Genomic DNA, 22,541 nt, shown 5'->3' with positions numbered 1-22,541 from the left:
TGTGTCCATTTCTATGGTGTAAACACTCCCACTATCTGGGATTTCAGCTTGCCAGTGTGATGTCTCTGCACATGGATTTGAAAAAGAGTTGCAGGAAAACACCATTATATAGTATTTTAACCACACAGGTACAAGAGGTGACATTAGCCTCAAAAGCAGAGATAAGGTAGTAGGGACTTCCCTGGTGGCCCAGTGGTTAAAAAATCCACCTGCTGATGTAGGGGACACAGGTCCAACCCCTAGTCTGGGAGGATTCCTCATGCTGCAGAGCACTTGAGTCCATGTTCCACAACAAGAGAAGCCACCACAATGAGATGCCCATTCTCTGTAACTAGAGAGTAGCCCCTGATCACCACAACTAGAGAAAGCCTGCATGCAACAATGAAGACCCAGTGCAGCCAAAAATAAATAAGTAAATTTTAAAAATAAAATAAGTACCACAAAAGGTTTTTAAAAAGAGAGCTAATGTAGTAAACTAATAAGAAAGTGATGGGTTTTGAATATTTACTACCTATGTTTTTAATAAAAGTTATATAATTATGAGTTGACTGAACTGAATTTGAACAATGGCTGTGTTTAATAAGCAACCCACAAAATTCTTGAAAGTGAAACAACCAGCTCTTGAGAACTGACCCAAGCTGACTCCGGCACACCACCACACATACCCAATCACTCAGGTCCTGTAAGATTTGACTTTGGAAACAGGAAGTGCACAGACAAGGTATTGTCCAACTTTGTACCAGTAACACTGGCCAACAGAGGTACTCCGTCCTTCAGGGAATATGCCAGAGTGGCCTTTCATTAATAAAATCTCAACTAATTAGAATCTATAAAAAACAAACCCTCAGATAACTAGGTTTTCCTTTTATTTTTTAGAAAGAGAAACAAGTTGTAAGGTTGGTTTAGTGCCTGCTCTAAAAGGTTTCTAAGACAATGTATTATATCCATTTATTTAAAAAAAAAAAAACACTTATTCCAAAGAAGGCTTAGATGTCAACACCATAAATTTCCTGTGCACTGAGAAAAAAATAAACAAAAGTACAAAGAAAGATAAAAGAGCAGACCTCAGTCAGGGAAGTTGCCCGGACAGCATGTTGCGGATGAGCAGCTCCGTCCTGTCCTGGATGAACTAAGAATGGTCCCCGCGTTCCAGGTGGCCCATCTCCAGCTTGCCAGCAGACGAGATGAGCCTGCACGAAAGGTTCTTCATAAACAGATGTGCCAGTGCTCGGCTGAAGCAGTCACATACCTTCCCTCAGGGATTTGAAATGCAGGAAAGAAAGAATTTGTCCAGTTAGTGAGGTGAGGCCAGAAAGAGATCAAGAGGCAGTACCTGGGCCAGGTTAGTCACAAGCAGAAATCACGAGTAAGCATAGGACAAGAGTGATGTGCCAAGTCAAGGAAGAGATAGTCTGTAAGAGGAGAAAATGAGCAGCTTGTCCCCATTTGACCTAAATCCTTGTCAGCTGGCCAGTTCCAGGCCATGTGCAATCCCCTTAATAAACCAGAGTATGAACTAAGATGCATTGTGCTCATTGTATCATAGGCAGAATTGTAATTGTACATAAAAAGGCACTGAAATGAGTCCCTGTATTAAGTTTTTGCTGGTATTTATTGTGTAGATCCTTAGAAATACTGTGTAGAAGAATGGACAAATGTTTTCAATGGGAACTTTATAAATGAGGCAGAACATGCTTCACGTGGCCATTTCTTAGATTAGTTCTTAAGTGTAACAGCCTTGTATTAATAAATAATTCAGAGAAGATATTTTTACTGAGAACTAAGTGTTCATGGTTCAGGTATGCAGCTTTTGGAGAATTTAACCTCAAATAAAAGTTAGAGAATCTCTGAGTCTCCTTCAAATATGTTATCAAAGGCAGCTATGTGACAAAATTGTAAGTCAGATTTTCTATTTCTTACATTTTCTATAGCCTCAGCTAGGCTTCTAAACAATTGTTGTTTTTCCAGTGATGACACCTAAGAAGGTACTACCTTAAAAGAAAATGTAAAAAGGGTAATACTTCCATAGATTCTTGTAACATGCAAGGTAATTTTACTTACTGTCTTCCATTGGATTTTCTTAACTTTAAGAGATAGGCAGGCATGGTAATCCCCATTTTTTTCAAATGAGAACACTGAGGCTTAGAGAGAAGGTACCTTTCTTTTCATTACAGAGTTTTGGAGCTGGGACTTCAACTCTAGTCATGGTAAGAATGATAGTTAAGATTTACTGAGCCATAATCATGTGTCAGGTACTGTTGTAACCATATATCATTCCCATTTTATGGATGAGAAAACAGAACTCTCTTAGCCCAAGTTGCTATCAAATGAAGAGGCAAAGCTTTAAAAATGCTGATCTTAAATTGTATACATGTTTTGCAAGCTTGGAGTGAGTCAGTAGTTGAAAGTGGAGGCAGGGTTAGAGAGTAAAGAAAGCTAGTTATCACTACAAATGACTCAATTCCGTTCCTTTTTATGGCTGAGTAATAAATATTCCATTGTACATATGTACCATATCTTCTTTTTCCATTCATCTGTTGATGGATATCTAGGTTGCTTCCATGTTTTGACTATTGTAAATAGTACTGTGATGAACTTTGAGGCACATGTGTCTTTTTGAATTATGGCTTTCTCAGGATATATGCCCAACAGTGGGATTTCTGGGTCATATGGTAGTTCTATTTTTAGTTTTTTAAGGAACCTCTATACTGTTCTCCATAGCGGTTGTATTAATTAACATTCCCACCAACAGTTAGTAAGAGGGTTCCCTTTTCTCCACACCCTCTCAGAGGCATTTATTGTTTGTAGATTTTTGAGAAAAGAGCATCAGAGGCCACAGAGTCCCAAAAGAAAACAGAAACAGAAGACCCAAAAGAAAAGGAAAATCTATTAGTGTTTAGTAGTTAAGAGTGTGAACTTTAGGGCCATATATGAATATTTGTCACCACTTCCTGGTTGTGTGACCTTGTTCAACTTATCCATTCTAACCTGTTTCCAAATTTATCAAATGCATGTTATAAAAGCATTTGTTTCAAAATATTTTTGTAACTATGATATTCATTAATATACTTATGGTACCTATAACAACACCTGCTAAGGGATAATTTCTCAATAAATATTGAAAGAAAGCAAGCTAGTTGTACAGGGCCTGCAGGCAGAACATGAAAGTGAGTTCGTTCAGGTAGGGAGAGTTATATTACGTAGCAGAGTCACGCCCCTTAGGAATGACTTGAGAATGGGAAACTGCCATTTCTCCAGACTGAGAAAATACTTCAGAAAAAGAAGAGTTGCTAATGAGGTACTGAGTGGAACCCAGGGAAGAGGGATTCAGTAACCTGGATTTTAGAAAGTTTATGTGTATGGTGTCTTTATCACCACATTGAAAGAATATCTTCTGGTTTTCCAAAATGCATAGGCTCTCCTCTAGGGCTGCTGAAAAGACTGAGTGAACCAGATTTTTAGCCAAATAGAAGACAAGTAGGAACAGCCAATTACTGAATTAGATGGAGATATTGGGGTGTCAGTGAATATCTTGTCTTTGCTATAAATTATCCATTGGATTACAGCTTGTACCTTCAAGACTAGTTTACACTTCAAGAATTTAATCTCAGGCCCTAAATGACTATGTGTTGCTGAAAATTACCTTGTGCAGTGGCAGCAGGGGAGGCTGCCAGTTACTAGCAGGGTCTTCTGTTTTGGGGTACCTGAACTGGCTTCGTGTGTGTGTGCATGCTAAGTCATTTGGGTCGAGTCTGACTGTTTGTGACCCTATGGACTGTAGCCTGCCAACCACAACAAAATGACTTTCTAAAGTATTTGGGTCAACCAAGCATTTGCTGCAATAAAAGACATCCTGGGGCTTCACAAATGTTAAGTTTGGAATCACCTCTATAACATTTCCAAAAACCTGCTCATATCCTTTCGCTCCCGTGGCTATGATCTTTTAGACTGCTGGAACAGCATAATCTTGTATCTGAATTATAGCAATGATGGTGACATGTGGAGTTCCTCAAGCTCCCAGCCACCCCCTTTTATCATCTCTGGTGGATTCCCCGCTGTCTCCGGACTTCAGTTACAGGAAGGAACAACATCTCCATCTGCAGCCCAGGTCTCTCGTGGAATCTGATTTTACATCTGCCAACTGACCAGGATCACTTGCATATTCCACTCACATCTCAAACTCAAAATGTCAAAAATGGGACTATTATCTTCCTATTCCCTTCAAATGCGAGCGATTTGGGCCACTGCCCTTCTCGTTCATTAAGTCAGAAAGTCTTGGGTGTTATCTTCCCATCTTACTTTTCCCTCACTGGTATAATGACTTAGTGTAACAGGACTTCTTATATCCATGCCCACCTCCTACAGACTAATGCACTCTCCAAATGGCAACAAGAAGAAGCTTTCTAAAATGCAGATCTGATCTTGTTCTTCCTCCTGTGTAAAAAGTTCTTCATCTGCTTCCTATGCTCTGAGGATAAAATGACAACTCCTTAGAGTTGTCAGGTTGGTTTTTCTCCCTTGGTTATTGTCTCATGGTAGCAAAGAACTGAAATGAAAGACCAGTTATAGCTCAAGCAGCCAAGATTTATTGGGCATGCAGCAAGCAATACACTCTCGAGGCATGAGAGCAGATCACCCCCTGCAGGAGTGGCCCTATTCTATTTTGGCTTCCCTTTTTTGTATCCCTTATTCCCTCTCTTGAGCAGGTTCCTGGGGTCTGACTGGTTACACCCTCTGCAAAAAGAAGATTGCACCAATGTATGCTTGATTGGTTATACCCAAGACCAACTAGGGAAGGAGGTGTGCTTACCTGCCAGAGGTTCCCACTTAGGTCCATGATTTCCTCTTCTTGCAGGTTTTTTTTTTTTTTTTCCCCTAGCAGCTTCCTCTGACGGCCTTCTTGGACCCTGTTTCCCTATTCTAACTAGCTAACAGAGTGATAAGATAAGATAAGTTGCACATTTAGTGCCTTCTACTGCTTCAAGAATCTGCCTGCCACTGCAGAAGATCTCTGGATCAGCAAGATCCCCTGGAGAAGGAAATGACAACCCACTCCAGTATTCTTGTTTGGGAAAGCCCATGGACAGAGGAGCCTGACAGGCTATAGTCCATGGAGTTGCAAAAGAGTCAGACACAACTTAGTGACTAAACGATTGTTCTGCTCCCAACCTAACTTCCTGTCAGCTACATACCTTCAACTCCTCCTGCTCCTTTTTTTGCTCCTGAGTCTTTACTCCTGCTGTTTCCTTTGTGAACACCTATCGGTATCATCTGCCACTTCTTTGACTCATATTATCTTTCAAGTCTCAGCTTAGAATTTGCCTCATCTAGGAAGCCTTCCTTGATCCTATTGACTGGGTTTAGGCAATCCTTCTATGAGCAGACACCTACATTAGTACCTATTATGGTCCGCTGAGATTGCATGTTTTTAAACCTCCTTCATTGGGCTGTAAGTACCTTAAGACAGGTACTTGTTTATTCCCAACTGGAAAGCAGTGCTTAGCATAGTGTCTGACAAGGTTGATATTCCCCTTGTTTATACTATGCACACTGTATCCAAAATATCTATCGATTGAATAATAACGATATCAATATGAATTCAGTGAGTAAATGAAGCCTTATTTTAGGTTTCCCAAATGCATTCTACTAATATGAAGGCAGTTGAGAATTGTTGCATATCTTCTTGTAATCTTTTGTCCCAGAGGCATTTTAATGGAAATTTGAGTCATTCTTTTCAAATTAACTTCCATTTACTCTATAAAAATGACTTCAGCACCTGTCTCATTCTTTCTTTCCATACCATTTTTAGAGGCTTTAACATTTCTGCTAATAACTTGGTTCCCACTTGGCCTTAACCATACCAGCTGCCCATATCAGAGACAACAAACTGTTATGCGAAAACTATTAACATATTTGAGAACTGATTCTGACCTTTCCCTTGGAAACGCCACTTCCATTTCTTCCATTCTCTCACCACCAGAGCCAGACTGTCAAATGCTTTCTGGTTCCTTGAAGTTTTCCGGGTTGGGGGATCCAGGTTGCCTGTCGAATCATAGACCTTGCAGTCAGCCATTCCAAAGATATGTTTGCTATCAAACCCAGATCCCCCATTCTTCTTATATTGTATCATTGACTGGTTATGAATGACTTCCAAGGGGGCTTTCTCTCCTCATATCCTTAGATTGCTACAAGTTGCTGCAGAAAATAATGAAAATATGCTGGTTAGGTCAGTGAAGGTTTTGTGTAATCTCATCAGCTGGACCTTAACAGAACCAAGCACAAGAAAAAAAGAATCTACTTAATTCATCTTGTTGTTTCAGTTCAGTTCAGTTGAGCCGCTCAGTCATGTCCGACTCTTTGTGACCCCATGAATCGCAGCACGCCAGGCCTCCCTGTCCATCACCAACTCCTGGAGCTTGCTCAAACTCATGCCCATCGAGTCGGTTACACCCTATCAAACCCATTACAGCAGCTCCAAACAGTCTCCCCTCTTTAAGTCCCCAGCAGAAGACTTTCCTTATTTTGTTACAGAACTTTGTCCACAAAGCCATTGGAATCACTGGGCCATATTTCTGCTTATCATCCTTCCTGTTCTAAAATCCTACCATTGGAAGAAACAAAGCCGTTGAGAAGATAGGTTCCAGGGAAGAAAGGGAAGCTGAAACTAACAGAGAGTAAGAGGACTCCTTTTTCTGAAAATAACAGAAAAGGACAGAGATAAAGAGGGAAAACATGGCAAAATATGGAGAGAATTTGACATAGAAAAAAAGTTGAGTTTAGACAGTAGACCTTCAATTGTCCTCACTTCCTGCAAGGAGATTTGATAGACAGATTCTTGGAGTGGTCACTGGAAGACTTGCTACTTCATTTCATTTCGCCTCAATATCTCCCTCATCCAAAAAGAAAGAGCTGAATTACCTGGCCTCTCTGAAGTCCTCTAGCACTAATGTCCTAGGATTCCTGAGCATCCTAGGATGCTCAGACTTTCTGAGCATCAAAAAGGTCCTCTATAGTGATGTCAGTTTTGTTTGTTTTCCCAACAAAAGATGTTGGGAATATATAAGGAGTTTTTGTGGGTACACAATGACAGAGATGCCTCCTTGGCAGTTAATGACAGGGAAGTGACAGAAGGATCTACTTCCACAAGAAAGCATTGTCTCCTCCCCTCAGAAATTCTGATAGAACCTCTTCACACCAAGATGGGGACCTTTTGAGATCTCTTTGCAATGACTCTTTGGGACCAGCAGAGTTTGCAGTAGATGCTCAATAAAGGCTTCTGAAAAAAATTCTGTGTCCTGGCCAAGTTATACATAATGTGAATTTTTATAACTCTGATGATTTCCCATTGACATACATTTTCATTTCAGAGACGCTTTATCTTTGCTTCTGATTGACTTTTAATTGGCAGTGAGTCCTAATGTGGAGAAAGCTTAGTTATTAAAATGGAACCCTGCAGGGAATCCATTTGTAAAGTGATAAATCCTTTTATAGTGTGAATAATCACCCATTAATTGATCTGGTTTGTAAATTTGAATTTTCAGATGCTATGTTTTTCTCCCCCCTTAAATGTGGGTACAATGATGGTGTCCTCATTAGAATCTTGGAGTTCAAGAAGGGTCTAACACGTATGACAGCTTTTCTATTTTACAACTGAATCCTTTTTTGTGACTTCCAGGCTTTCTCTTCAATTAATTCCTTTTATAGGACATCTTGAACAATTCTGTTTAAGTAATGATTTGTTGCTTGTGAAACTATTGGTCTGTTCACTTTTTAAAAAATACAACAGGGAAACTATTTGTCTCCAGGGATCTCTAGGCAACTTGCAGATTTAAAAATCCTATTCATTCCTAAAGGGTTTCCTTTAATATAGAAAGTCTCTTTTCCACCTTTTACCATTTATGAAATCGAGTCACAGAAAGGCCAGCAGAACATGACTACACAAGTGTCTGTGGCTCAGATGACGAGAGAATTCAGATCACCTCACCTCTCATTAAAGAGCGTGTCGCGATTACAGAATATTTTCTGAGTTCTGTAGAACTGTATTGAGAATGACTTCCTGGAACTGAACAGGATACTGTTCTGAAAAATGGTCACTTCAGTGAGTCACCTCAGAGAGTGGTCCAGGTGTCTGTCTATACGGCTGATTCTAACAAATGCCATCCCAACACTGTTTTCTAGAAATGAACTCCGGTATATTAGGTTTTCCATCGGTAAACCCAAGCTTGATAATATTCCATCCTGCTGCTTTGGGTATTATAACAGTTCATGCAGAAAGTACTGGATTAGCCTCATCAGAGATGATGATGGGGGATATAAATGTGCACAGAATATTATTACAAATAATTATATAGGGAATATTTAGGCCAATGTTCAATCCATGATGCTCACAGTCTAGGTTATAACAAAATGAATCTCAAATGGTCTGAAGATACCTGTTTCTGAAGTAATAGTACCATAGGGGTCTTGGGTAACATTAATTAATATTTAGCATAACTCCAGGAGGGTTTTTTTTTTTTTTTTTTTAAGGTTGCTATGGTACACTTCTTACACCACTACCCCATTTCCATTTCAGCTTTTTTCTTTTCCCTTTCAGATTGACACGGGCATCATTCTCTATAATATATTTTCCTTCTATTATTCTGTCCTTGGACTTATTAATCCATCATTTTATTTGGCCCTGCTTTTCAAATGTTAGATATGAGCTGTGATATTTGTCTTGGCTAGCAAAATAAACGGGATGTGAAGATTCACTCAGAATGCATCTTTCTTATGTTCTTTTATGTCTCCAAGAGAAACCTTGGAGACGTGCCTCCTTCTGACTTCATTCCCCTCTGACTAACCCCCTCCTGACAGATAACATATCATGATCCTGAAAACTGGTTAATTATGTCCCCATCCAGATGGGAGGGGCAAGCAAGGAGGGAGCACAGAGGTTTATCATAAAAACATAAGTAAGTGACGCTGCATCGGCACCGAAGCCTCTCCAGCCAAAGAGAGTGGATTACATGCTAGAAAGAGACAATAACATTAAAAGCAGTATTTCTGTCATGAGGCCTTCTCAGAGCTGTGAAACTAACCTGCTAGTTTTTTTTTTTGTCCTACAGCCCATAAAAGAGCTCACAGCCAGAAAATACAAATCCCATAGGCTGCTATTATGCTGATGACAGTGAAGAAAGGGGGAAAATTGTTTCATTGCTGAATTGCAGATATAATTATGATATTTTATATATTTTGCAGCCTGTGCCAAAGAGTTGTATTAATATCTGCTATGCCCTATGGTGGGAGAGAAGTTAGCACCTGAATGCCGAGCACTCAGGCTCTGATTTTTGCTAAGACTGAATCCCCCTGGCTATTTACCAATATGAATTTTGTGGTCAAAGGAAAATTCAGAAGCAGGTGATAATGGCTGCATCTCTTGCAGGACCAGCTGATTCATGCAAACCACGTGGACCCGCACGGGGAGTGAAGCTAACTGCACTTGGACAACGTGTCTTTCACTGCCAAGATCTAACTGCTTACTTCAGCCAACGAGGGATACAATGGGGCGTTGAGAAAAATTTAAATACGTGGCCAGGGGTCACACGAGGTGTGTTTGTGAGTCAATCTGTGGGGCTTGCAAATCAATGCAATTATGACATAGGGTCTAAAACTCCTGTTAGAGAGGTCACCTAACAGTCCAGTGTGTTGTTGTGTTGGAAAAAAGATGTAAAAAGGAAAGCAAACACAAAACCTATCTATCATTACTTTCAAAGGTAGCTCAGACCACACGGCTGGGGTTGGTGATCCGGTCCTAGCTTATATTAAGAATTAAGTATTCCTGGTGAACAGCAAGCCACTAAATAAACAAACAACATTTTGGGAGATGCAGAATAGACAGGGAAATAAAATGTATAGTAATGAAATATTCATAACCTTGCATTTTATGGACCTCAAACACTAGTTCCATGATTTACACTATTTCTGTATGCAGTAGTATGGGATCTGCCAAACAATAATAAAGATGGCATTAGAATGCTACTGCCTCAGTGTCATGGAGAAGGGAGGATTAATCAGTATTGTACGAGAGCTGTAAACTCGAGTAAATAGAAGCACACACAGGTAGCTGCTTCCCTGCACACTTTATGCCTGGCCCATGGAAATGAAGGAGATGAGAAATACAGTCATTATGAAAATGATGAGTGTCAGCACCCAGCTTCATGGAAATACCCGTATTACTCTCTGAACCTGTGGCTGCTCCTGGGTCCAGTACAGGCCAGCTGCTTCTGAGCAAACGTCATGGTTATGATTGCACATTAAAAGTCACCTTTCTGAAAGACCATGGCCCGCCTGACTCCTAAACTCAGAACGCCGTGTTCTGAACTCAGTCGTCTCCTTTGGGAGGAGACAGGAGGGTCTGTCTGGCTTCTGCCTTTTTTTTTTTTGGCAGTTTAATTTATTTATTTATTTATTTTTTCAATGGATTTTATCATACACTGACATGAATCAGCAATAGATTTACACGTATTCCCCATCCCGATCCCCCCTCCCACCTCCCTCTCCACCCGATTCCTCTGGGTCTTCCCAGTGCACCAGGCCCGAGCACTTGTCTCATGCATCCCACCTGGGCTGGTGACCTGTTTCACCATAGATAGTATACATGCTGTTCTTTTGCAACATCCCACCCTCACCTTCTCCCACAGAGTTCAAAAGTCTGTTCTGTACTTCTGTGTCTCTTTTTCTGTTTTGCATATAGGGTTGTCGTTACCGTCTTTCTAAATTCGCTTCTGCTCTTTGCCTACTGTCCTCCAGCCCTGGGCAGGAGGGACATGGAACTGCAGGTTAAAACCGGGAGGGGAACAGATAAACAGACAGACCATCTTGCTTCAAGGACTATTTTGAACACTCCTGCTACATACCTGTCTCTGCCCCTGAGAGCTGACCTCAACCCCCCGGTGTTTATCTTGTCCCAGATTTCACAGGCACAATTGTGCAGTCCACATGGTCAGAGCTTCTGCTCCTGAGTCCTCCTCAGAGGAGCCGCTTGGCTCCCATTTTTCCTAAGGGATTAAATAACACACTCACTGGATGCTGAGCGTGCCCTCTGCTGAGATGAAGTTATAGAAACAAAACATGGCAGTGCTCCCTGAAAACCCAAGGGTTATCTTGGCATTTTTCTCATGTCTTTCAGACTTTGAAGAACCCTGTCAGTCACTGGGACCCTGTTCCCTAGCCTCCTCCTTTTTGAAATGAAAAAAATTAATTAGCCATCAACATCACCGACTCAATGGACATGAACTGGAGGAAACTCCAGGAGATACTGAAGGACAGGGAAGCCTGGAAGGCTGCAGTCCATGGGGTTGCAAAGAGTCAGACACAACTTGGTGATTGAAAACAACATGCTTCTCAAACATGAGCCTGATACTCAGAATATATTCACTAAACTTCCTATGGCACAAACTCTTAACAATTTTCATTAAAATTTTAACATCTATCTTTTGATATTTACCCTACTATGGTAAGTCGCCATTTTTTCCCATTCTCCTTAAAGAGACAACACCAGAAGTCAACTTTCTTTTGGTTATATATTGAGATTTCAGTGAAAATGACCTAGCATGCCTGGTATTTCTTGCTAGACTTACGGGATATACTTACTGTTTTGGGCCCAAACGCACACTTACAACATTTTTTGAGTGAAGAAATGATCTATAACAGAGAGAGGTGGAAGCTATACTCATATCAGTGACAAATATGCATGATTAACAAATTAACTATGAACCTTGGGGACGAAATTATCCTTTGCTCAATACTCCATTTTCACTGCTCAGAACTGGGAGGATGTGTGCTGTGTGCACAGTTGCTCAATCATGTCTGACTCATTGTGACCCCATGGACTGTAGCCCACCAGGCTCCTCTGTCCACAGAATTTTCCAGGCAAGAATACTGGAGTGGGTTGCCATTTCCTCCTCCGGGGATCTCCCTGACTCAGGGATCAAACCTTTGTCTCCTGCCTTCTCTGTGTTGCAGGCGGATTCATTACTGCTGAACCATCCTCAGAAGCGGGAGGATAGTAATGAGCAAAGGGCAACAAGAGTTGGTTCTTAGGACATGCTGAAGAAATAAATCAATGAATTTCATAGTCCTGGTGAATTTTCCTTGCTTCTACATGTGATGAAGTTGGCTGTCATGTTGTTACAGAGAAATTAATTCAAAATGGGAAATATTGCTGTTAAGAGAGACTTAGCTGAATAATGAACTTAATTTACATGCAATGTTTTATTGGATCTCCTGGGAGATCTTCCAGGGCATCCCTCTTTCATCATCCTTGTGTCCCCCTTTTCTAAGAGCTGGAAGATTCTTTCACTTGGAATCTTTAAGCATAGTCTCATCTGTCATCTATTGAGGAACACAGGTGGAACTGAGGAAGCTGTTGCTCAGTTCCAATGGTAAGTTTTAGAATTTATCATTTATGCTTCACACACACGTCTCATATAAAAGAATGGACAAGGTAATACAAAAGAATAACAAGGTAATAGACTAAAGTTTTGTGATGCTGTTTCCTGATTTGGAGCCTTTAAAAGAAGAAAAGCTGAGGATACTTTGGGTTAGATGATTCTAAAGTATTTTGTAGATACTGATGATGCTCAAAGATTAAAAATGATGGAGCGCAAATACATCATTGAAAGTAATGATAGAATCCATCGCCTACATTGGGAACAAACGAGATGAGTTATCTCATTACTTACATTGTTGACTCATGAGTGTTGTCTGAAACACGGACTCTTCCTTTTGGGCTGTAGAATAGGTTCTGAACCCATCAAGATGGACAGATGTTTCCAGACACACACTACTGCTAGCCTGTTCATTCAGGCCTTGATACTCCCTGCACCTATTCCCTAAAACAGTCCTCAAAAGGGGTGTCCTTTTTTCTGAAAAGCTAATGACAGCATCTTCCCAAATGAAGTTTTAAGACAATAAATTGCAAACTCTACCTTTCCCTTTTCTTTTCCCCTCCTGCTGGCATCCTTGTAAATGTCTCACTCTACAACATTTTGGTCTAAGTTGGATAAAACTACTTTCCCAGGGTTCTCTATTTGCTAATAGAAAAAGAGCTGAATTGTTGCCACTGAACTTGCTGTGAAGTGCTTTGACTTCAGGTGAGCTCACAATCAGCTTAGCACGGCGGTGCTGTGATTTGGGTCATAATTAAAAGATTTTACTACAGAAAGGGCTGTGCTGTTTGTACATTCCTTTCATGTCCTTGAGGAAGAATGACATCAATCATTTATTTGCCTTTTATATGATTTTTAAAAAGGCAGTATAGTGAAATAGAAAAAAACCAAAGCCAGAAAAGACAGACCTAGCTTTCAAATCCTGGCTCTGATAATTAGGAACTCTGTGACTTTGGGCAGATGGCTTAACATTATTGAGCCTTAGTTTCTTCAAGGGCGCAATGGGGCCAGGCAGGGTTCTTGTGGATTAAATTAAGTGATATATGGAGGGCTTCTTACATTTTGTAGGCATTTACTTAATGCTGTATATTGTTATTGTACACTTGATTCCTTCCTGTTATCTTTCTATTTCCTTCACTATTACATACCTCTATGAAATGGTGCAGGCTCTAAACTACTTGATAAGAAGTTATGAGGATTAATGCTTCTGCCCAGGTGGCTGAGATGGTAAAGAATCTGTCTGCAATGCAGGAGACCTGGATTTGATCCCAGGGTCAGGAAGAGCCCCTGCAAAAGGGCATGGCAACCCACTCCAGTATTCTTGCCTGGAGAATCCTATGGAGAGAGGAACCTGGTGGGCTACAGTCCATGGGGTCACAAAAAGTAGGACATGACTGAGCAATTAACACTTTCCACTACTTTCACTTAAACTATGAGGATTAATGAGATTGGTGAGCTCATTTCCTTGTCAGTCATGGAAATTAAAAGACGCTTGCTCCTAGGAAGAAAAGCTATGACAAACCTTGACACCGTGTTAAAAAACAGAGATATCACTTTGCTGGGAAAAGGTCCGTATAGTCAAAGCTATGGCTTTTCCAGTTGTCATGTACAGATGTGAGAGTTGGACTATAAGGAAGGCTGAGCACCAAAAAATGGATGCTTTCACAATGTGGTGCTGGAGAAGACTCTCGAGAGTCCCTTAGACTCCTTAGATCTCCGCAAGAAGATCAAACCAGTCAATCTGAAAGGATACCAACCCTGAATATTCATTGGAAGGACTGATACAGAAGCTCCAATACTTTGGTCACCGATGCAAAGAGCCAACTCATTGGAAAAGACCTTGATGCTGGGGAAGATTGAGGACAGGAAGAAAAGGGGGAAACAGGATGAGATGGTTGGATGGCATCATTGACTCAATGGACACGAGTTTGAGCAAACTCGGGAAGATAGTAAAGGACAGGGAAGCCTGGTGTGCTGTAGTCCATGGGGTCACAAAGAGTTGGACACAAGTGACTGACTGAACAAAACAACAACATGGAATGGTGAAAAGATTCCTCGTCCATGGAGCATTTTCCATTTGTCCTCAAAAACTTCTATCTATGACCAATTTCAACACTTTGCTCCTATCCCTCTTTGAGCCATAATTTAAGTAAATACTGTGGTAGAGTCTGGGGATTGGATGACTCTCTCCAAGAGACCTGAAGCTCCTTGAGGGAGGCTCAGCTTTGGTTTTTGTCCCATAGATAATACCACTACCATACTTGAAATATTTATTAACTTGGATAGAGAATGCTTTCATGGACTTGGAAGAAGAAAGAAAATTCATCCTAATTCACCCTTCAATTCTGCTTAGCAGTGGTACATTCAGTGGTACATGGTTCAATCCAAAAATATATCTTCATTGTGCACCTTTAAGAAAGAGAAAATGGTCCCCATCATTCTGCTCACATCAGGAGGCACCTTGAGGAAATTCCCTGAGATTCTCTAATTACCCACTTCCCTAAGGATATGGGAGGGATGTGTTTTCTAATTCTTTCCTCTCCACCTGAAATACTAGCTTCTTCAAAACCAGGAAGAAAAAAAAAAAAAAAAAGAGGCAGCTAGGCGTTCTATGTCTAATCACAGGTTTTATAAGATTTATACATGGCCTTTGAAGGGATGGGTAAAGAAACACAATTGCCATCACAAGCTATGGTGAAGACATGATCCAAGCAGATTGTGTTCTTTTGAAGACCCTTGTAAAGAGACTGCAGAGATGGGATGTTGTAGCCATGCTCCTTCGGTAGAGGAAGAGAATGATCTCAGGTTTCAATTTTGGTGAAACTGTGAAATCAGGCTCTTACCAGGGAGGTTCCCCAATCTGCCACCTTTGAGGTTCAACCATGAAAAAGGTCAAGGACCTTTAGATCCTCTTCAAGGGCTGTAGTTAATACTCTGAGCCATGTCCTTTGAGCTGTTTTGCAGATACTGAAACCCACATCAAGTGGAAGAAGCTAACTGTATGCTGCCCACAAGCATGTGGACCCCAGACTGGTCAGCACAAGAAGGTTGATGATGCTGACTCCCAGTTACCTCACTACCAGCCAATCAGAAGAACGTCCATGGGCTGATCACACACCCCCAAACCCCCTCCCTTATGCCATTTTAAAAAACCTTTCAGCTACCTGGATTCCTTGTTTCATGTCTGCAATAAACACTGCACTTTCCTTCACCACAACCCAAATATCAGTAGATTGGCTTTACTGTGCTCGGGTTTGGTTCAGTCACGGTGTGACTAAGGCAGTGGTGAAGGATGCCTGCATCTGTCATTGTAGACGTCATCAGTGATGGGCATCCCTTAAGAAACTTCCAAGCCAGGGGGGTGTCATGATCACATAGTGAAGCATTCATTTCTTATTCTATTCATGTTTCATTTAAACACTCAGGGTGAAAAATAACTAAATAAATAAAAGGGAATTCCCTGGAGGTCTAGTGGTTAGGATTCTGCACTTTCAGTGGTTAGAACCTACCAGGGGGCTGGGTTTGATCTCTGGTCAGGGAATTAAGATCCCAAGCGCTGTGTAGTGTGGCCAAAAGAAAAAAAAAAAAAAACCAAAAACTCAGGGAGGAACCATCATAGCTAAGAATTGTAACTAACACACATAAGGTGGGTTTGTCATCAAATTCTCCTTGTGTCACAAATAAGTACTCTGTTGACTTGAGCCTACTGCTTGATTCTCTGATTCATCTCATTTTCATGAGGATTGTTGGGAGATTTGAATGAGATCATATACACTAGCACTTTGTAAAAGGAAAAGGAACAGGGAAATGTGTGTGTGTGTGTGTGTGTGTGTGTGTGTGTGTGTGTGTGTGTGTGTCTGTGTGTATATGTGTGTGTATGCATACCCAGTTGTATCCATCTCTTTGAGACCCTGCAAACTGTAGCTCACCAGGGTCCTCTGTCCATGGGATTTCACAGGCAAGGATACTGAAAAGGGTTGCCATTTCCTACTCCAGGGGATCTTCCCGACCCAGGAATGAATCTGCATCTTACCAGTAGCACCACCTTCAGTTAGAATACTTGCTCAGTCATGTCTGACTCTTTGCAACCCCATGGACTGCAGCACACCAGACTTCCCCATCCATCACCAACTCCCAGAGCTTACTCAAACTCATGTCCATTGAGTCGGTGGTGCCATCCAACCATCTTATCCTCTGTCGTCTCCTTCTCCTCCCGCCTTTAATCTTTCCCAGCATCAGGGTCTTTTCAAATGAGTCAGTTCTTCCCAACAGGTGGTCAAAGTATGGGAGTTTCAGCTTCAGCATTAGTCCTTCCAATGAATATTCAGGATTGATTTCCTTTAGGACGGACTGGTTGGATCTCCTCACAGTCCAAGGGACTCTCAAGAGTCTTCTCCGACACCACAGTTCAAAAGTGTCAGTTCTTCAGTGCTCAGCTTTCTTTATAGTCCAATTCTCACATCCATACATGACTACTGGAAAAGCCATAGCTTTGACTAGACGGACCTTTGTTGGCAAAGAAATATCTCTGCTTTTTAATATGCTGTCTAGGTTGGTCATAACTTTTCTTCCAAGGAGCAAGTATCCTTTAATTTCATGGCTGCAGTCACTATCTGCAGTGATTTGGGAGCCCAAAAAAATACAGTCTCCCACTGTTTCCATTGTTTCCCCATCTATTTGCCATGAAGTGACGGGACCAGATGCCATGATCTTAGTTTTCTGAATGTTGAATTTTAAGCCAACTTTTTCACTCTTCTCTTTCACTTTCATCAGGAGGTTCTTTAGTTCTTTGTTTTCTGCCATAAGTATGGTGTCATCTGCATGTGAAGTTGCTCAGTCGTGTCCAACTCTTTGTGACCCCATGGACTGTAGCCCACCAGGCTCCTCCATCCATGGGATTTTCTAGGCAAGAACAGTGGAGTGGGTTGCCATTTCCTTCTCCAGGGGATCTTCCTGACCCAGAGATCAAACCCAGGTCTCCTGCATTGTGGGCAGACGCTTTACTGTCTGAGCCACCAGGGAATCCGTCATCTGCATATCTGAGGTTATTGATATTTCTCCCGGCAATCTTGATTCCAGCTTGTGCTCCTTCCAGTCCAGCATTTCTCATGATGTACTCTGCATATAAGTTAAATATGCAGGGTGACCATATACAGCCTTGATGTACTCCCTTCCTGATTTGGAACCAGTCTGTTGTTCTAAGTCCAGTACTAACTGTTGCTTCTTGACCTGCATACAGATTTCTCAGGAGGCAGGTCAGGTTGTCTGCTTGAAGAATATTCATCTCTTGAAGAATTTTCCACAGTTTGTTGTGATCCACACAGTCAAAGGCTTTGGCGTAGTCAGTAATGCAGAAGTAGATGTTTTTCTGGAACTCTTTTGCTTTTTCGATGATCCAATGGATGTTGGCAATTTAATCTCTGGTTCCTGGGCCTGGGAAGCCCCAATTAATTGCCAAGTCCACATGAATGAAATTGAGCACCTGGGGCTCTCTTACCAGCCCAACAAGAGGGCTGCATCCCTCAGGACTAGTGGGGCCCACGCTTCACACTCTCTAGCAAGAATCAAGACAGAGCCAGGACAGGGTAAAGGCTGAAGGACTGTAACACTGACTGGTCTTGCCTGCTGGGGATGTGGGATTTTCTCTAACCTCCATCTCTTCTTCTTCCTTTAGAGATGACACCTACTGTGTAGGTGCTATTCCTAGTCCTGGAGCTGATTTACATGCCAGGTAGTGTTGGGACCATAGATAGGAGTATTGTCTTAGAGTCAGACATGTCGTTTTGGCCTCTAGGTTATTTGGTGAATATCCTTAATTTAGCTCATGTAAGTCTCACCTTGCTCCGCTACAAAATGCAGAAAATAGCAATACCTGTCTCATCAGATTGTTGTCCAGATTAAATGTGGTCACAGAGCACAGTGCCTGGTTCACAGTGAACACCCAGTAAATTTGTCATTGTATTTACAAATTAAAACCACTGAAATGTGAGTTTCTCTTTAATGATGTAACTCCAGTCCTCAACTCCTAAAAGGCACACTAGGCTTGTAAGCTACATAAATACAATGTATACAGCTCCAAAAACTCCCATTTTTTTCTTATATATCATGCTGCCTCTCCTGATATGTCATAGACCTGAGCACTAAAGCACAGCACTGGGTTAAAAATGAGGAATCTGAGGAACTGAAAGTGAGCAGAGATGATATTTCTAGATTGTCTGTCAAGTTTCACAAACTGTGTAAAAGTAAACAAGCAGTACTAGACCTGAAGGTGATTGTAAATTTAAAATTCTTCCTTTTTAATAATCTAAGCTGTTATTAGCAGTGGATAAGAAAACACCACTTAAAAAAAAACTGTATAAGATTATTTTTTACTCTGATGCATTTTTAACCGCTAATGCAATGTACATAGTATAAATAAGTAATGTAATCAAGTTTATCTTTGGAAGAAAAAGTTAATAATCTTACTGGAGAGTTGGAAATAAATGGTGCTGCTATTGCATTTATTTCAAATCACACAAATCACAGCAGCTCAGACTGAAACTGTGTGTCAACAGAATATTTTGAATTCCTTTGTGACCCTTCGTACATTCCCAGTTGTCCTGGACCTGCAGAAGCAACCGGGAAGAGATGCTGCATGGGCAGGTTCAAGAGCAAGTAGGAACTCCCACATCTGCTTCGGGCCTTCCAAAGGCAACAGCATCCACGGACTTGCACTGGGGGAGGCGGCTGGGGACCCCAGGTGGTTGGCCTCAGCATCCAGGGTCCAGAACAGATTATACCACTCAGGTCAGTGGTGGACAAATGGTTGACAAACCACACAATTGGATGACAAGAGGAAACTCACTGGGTTTATGAGTCTACAAAAAAAGTGAGTGAGTTATGTCTAAGAGGGGAGAGAGGAAACAGTCAGAAATCAAGCAGAGAGCAGACAGGGAGACATAATAGGCAAGAATACAGAGGAGGACCTTCCCTGGTGGTAGAGTGGATAAGAATCCGCCTGCCAATGCAGGGGACACAGGTTCGATCCCTGGTCCAGGACGATTCCACTTGCCATGGGCAAGTAAACCCATGCACCACCACTACCAAGTCCGTGCTCTAGAGCCTGGGAGCCACAGCTAATGAGCCCCTGTGCTGCGACTGCTGAAGCCCATGCTCTGCAACAAGAGAAGCCCTCACAATGAGAAGTCCCACTCTCGGGGACCAGAGAAAAGCCTGCGTGCAGCGACAAAGACCCAGCACAGCCAAAACTAAATAAATAAATAAATATTTAAAAAAAGAAGAAGAAGAGGAAATGGAGGCAACGTGGGCCCTTGTGGTCCTCTCCTGGGTCCTGCCACTGGGAGAGCTTCCAGAGGTCATGATCTGATGACACATCCACAGTCTTTATTCCCTAAATGAGTTTTTCCCCTTAAATCTCAGATTCTATGCCTCTTTTTCCACACTGGGAATCTAGGCTTGCTAAACCAGAGGAACCTAGAGAGGTCCTTTAACTCTGAGCTTTATATACCTGATCAACATTACTCATTCTGGATGTGGGCTCAGCTCTTCCGACAAGCTCTGAATCCCTTCTCCTCCTGTCTTCTCTATCACCCACTGTCCCTCCTTCTAACACTTTCAATCTCTATCAGCACTTTCTTCCCAGTCTTTAAAAACATGAAAGTCTCTCCAACAAAACAAAATCCAAAACATGCTCCTTGGGTCTTCCCTGGTCATCCAGTGGCTAAGACTCTGCATTCCCAATGCAGGGGGCTCAGGTTTGATCCCTGGTCAGGAAACTAGATCCCACATGCAGAAACTAAGAGTTTGCATGCTGCAACTACAGATTTCATGTGCTGCAACTAAGACCCGGTGCAGACAAAAAAAAAGAGATGCATTTGATCAAGTATACCCTACACACCCCCACATGGTTGCACCCTTTCTTTGGGAAGTTTTCGGAGACACATTCTCTGTCTCCCTCCCTTTCTCTCCCAGAGCTCCCCCAGCACCCTGTTCATCCTTCTATCGTAGTACTCTCACAAGGTATCATCACGAACTGTCTTCTCTCCTCTCCCCCACGAGTGGTCCATATGTTAACTCAAGAACAGAGCTGTAACTTTCATCTCTGTATTCTTGTGCGTGTCCTTGGGTTTAAGACTTAGATGATACTCAGTGTACTAAAAGTTTTGTTGCATACTTGTTGTATTTGTCAGGATCCTTCAGAGAATGTGATTATGAAGACCGAGAAGTTTCGAGATCTATATAGTAAGCAAGCTGGAGACTCAGAAGTGCTAACCGGATAGTTCCATTCCAAGTCAAGGGGCCTGAAAACCAGGAGAGCAGTGGTGTTAGTTCCAGCTGGAGTTTGAACCCAAAGGCAGGAGAGGCCCAGTGTCCTAGCTTGAAGACAGTTAAGCAGAGAGAATTCTCTTACTCAGTCTTTTTGTTCTATTCAGGCCTTCTAAGGATTGGCTGAGGCCTGCCCACATTGGGGAGGGCAATCTGCTTTACTCAGTCTACTGATTCAAATACTGAATCAGCAGAACCCAGCTCACAGACACACCCAGAATAGCTTAACCAGGGGGTACATCCAAGGTGATATCACATGTGTCCACCATATTTTTCAGCTCCCAGTGCAGATTCTATTAGGATATTCTTCGGAAAAACATTAACATAACAGGTTTTAGAGGTTCCCCCTTTCTCCATTTTCCTCCAAAGCTTCTTATCCACACTGTATGATGTAAGACCTGATGACGGCTCTCTTCTGTTCTGTGTTTCATGAGAAAGCAGAGTTCCATATAAAGTTGTAAGCTCCTTGAGGGGAAGCAATTACTATGTGACATACGTTTACGACATTCTTCACAGCGCTTGATTTGGAACTGGAGCAGAGGAGGCGATCCAAAACTATTTATTCAACGTATATAAAGCTGAAATGTAACATAGAGGATGAATGAGACAGTATGCATTTTTTATAATACATCTGGACTGCTGGCTATCAATCCAAAATTCATTCTCTTTCTTTAGTGAGAAACAGAAATTCTACAGTTTGGGGGTGTGGCAACATGTTCTAGTCTTATCTCAGGAACTGTAAAGCGTGCAGTAAAAGGGATGTGGAAGTTATCCCAAGGTGCTTGCAATTCTAGTGGAGAACTCTGCTTGCTCCTGGAAGCAGAACGATAGAAGAAAGCTATATTTGGGTATTAAATCAGGTAGAGTAGAAGAAACATTGGAGGAGCTTGGAGAAGGGAAAGGTCTCTCAACACGCTGTGGTGCTCCTGTTTTCCTTGCTTTCTCTGAAGCTACAAATGGTCATGTGATTACATTCTGGCCATTGAGATGTAAGCGGCCCATTGTATGGAATTTCCAGGGATGCCTCTTAAAGGGAGGGACTCAGATGGGTGCCCTATGGATTTTCCATTCTGTTTTCCTCCTTTGATTTCCAGGATCCCAGATAAGATGCCGGGCACACCAGCAGTCAGCTGGAGGATGGAAACTATGTGCTAAGAATGATAAAGCAGAGAGGGAAGAAATCTTGAGTCCTGGTATCTTTGTAGTGCTGTCCTTCCAGCCCTGGACTGCTCAGTTCTGGCTGCTTTTTACATGAAAGAAATAGGACTTTGTGGTTTCTGACCTCTTTTATTTTGGTTTTCTATTTTATGCAGTCTAACATAATCCTAGCTGAAAGAGATACAAATTAGCACAAAAGAATGGAAGTGCTGTCTGAAATAAATTCTTTCAGTTAAAAAAAGGCGTTTTTACTAATATGCAAGGCATAAGTGAACTATAACCATCAAATATATTTGGCATTACTAATATGAAATATTATTCTGTTTATTCTTTTCTCCCCCATCACAGTGAATCCCTTAGTGATGTGGGCTTTAGCCTGTCATCCATGCAAGGACGATTTTCTTGTAAATTAGAGCAAAAGGAAAAAAAGCCTTGTAAATCATCTCTCTCACTTAACTTGCCCATTGTCAGCTCTCTGCAGGAAACCCACAGGTTGCAGAAGAAAATGGCTGGTAGAAATGCCGCAGGAAGAATAACTTGGTTTTGAAATGAGGTGAAAAGAAGTGAAATTAATGTAACAGCGGTCCTTGGTTGTTTTTTTCCTTTTTGGTCCTACTTTACAAAGTGAAA

At 41.7% G+C, this 22,541-nt stretch overlaps 1 long non-coding RNA gene across 1 annotated transcript in view; it reads right to left on the bottom strand.

Moving 5' to 3' along the window:
- The window catches only part of LOC122453366, a 195,847-nt gene that overhangs the window by 67,058 nt on the left and 106,248 nt on the right, over positions 1–22,541 (bottom strand). The window contains exon 2 of the long non-coding RNA XR_006273017.1: positions 5,932–6,042. This is a non-coding gene — a long non-coding RNA (uncharacterized LOC122453366). The remainder of the gene's footprint in view (positions 1–5,931; positions 6,043–22,541) is intronic.

This window comes from Cervus canadensis, chromosome 14 (genome assembly GCF_019320065.1).
Source record: "Cervus canadensis isolate Bull #8, Minnesota chromosome 14, ASM1932006v1, whole genome shotgun sequence".
Taxonomy (NCBI): Eukaryota; Metazoa; Chordata; class Mammalia; order Artiodactyla; family Cervidae; genus Cervus; species Cervus canadensis.
The sequence above is the reverse complement of the archived record's forward strand: the minus strand, read 5'-3'. Positions and strand labels throughout refer to the sequence as shown.